This window comes from Stylophora pistillata, chromosome 5 (genome assembly GCF_964205215.1).
Source record: "Stylophora pistillata chromosome 5, jaStyPist1.2, whole genome shotgun sequence".
In the NCBI taxonomy this organism is placed as follows: Eukaryota; Metazoa; Cnidaria; class Anthozoa; order Scleractinia; family Pocilloporidae; genus Stylophora; species Stylophora pistillata.
The window spans coordinates 6,412,924-6,413,491 of NC_142523.1; the positions used below are offsets into that span (position 1 = coordinate 6,412,924).

Genomic DNA, 568 nt, shown 5'->3' on the forward strand with positions numbered 1-568 from the left:
AAACGTTTCGGATTCATCACGAATACGGAACAATTTCCTCTAGTGTAAACCTAGTCTAGGTTTACACTACAGGAGAGTTTTCCGGATTCGTAAATGTTTCCGGATTCATCAATTCTGGAGTATTCGGATTCGTAGGTGTTTACACTGAAAGGATATTCGGATTCCTGACCGTCTACACACAACGACAACTTCGGGAACATTTGAAATGGAATGGTTACCAAGCCCTGTGTTGTTTCGTCGTTCGATCGACAACGTGAAAATGCCTCCCCCAAAAAAGGCTAGAGTAGATCCAGATGCCACTGAGGCAAATTTGAGTTGGACAGATGCCAAGCAGTCTACGTCGTCGGTGATTAAGTGTGGCTGACGTTAAACTTCCTTGCAATAATAATTTGCGTTTCCTCAGAAATACTGCGTTACACATGATAAAATTTATCGCCTGAACCTGCAACAAGATTAGGCAACCGGAGACCGCCAGCAATGTTAGCACCAGATCCATTTTGGTTTCACCGCAAACTCAAAAGATTGCAGGTGGAAATAATATCCGGATTCGAAAAAAAAAAGCGGTTAC

At 42.8% G+C, this 568-nt stretch overlaps 1 protein-coding gene across 1 annotated transcript in view; it reads right to left on the reverse strand.

Annotated features, from left to right (window-relative positions):
- LOC148730017 (uncharacterized) overlaps positions 1–199 on the reverse strand; it is a 2,329-nt gene extending 2,130 nt beyond the window's left edge. The window contains exon 1 of the mRNA XM_088761628.1: positions 1–199. This exon is cut by the window's left edge and continues 2,130 nt beyond it. The gene's annotated coding sequence lies outside the window, so the exon portion shown is untranslated.
- Between the last annotated feature and the right edge of the window lie 369 nt (positions 200–568).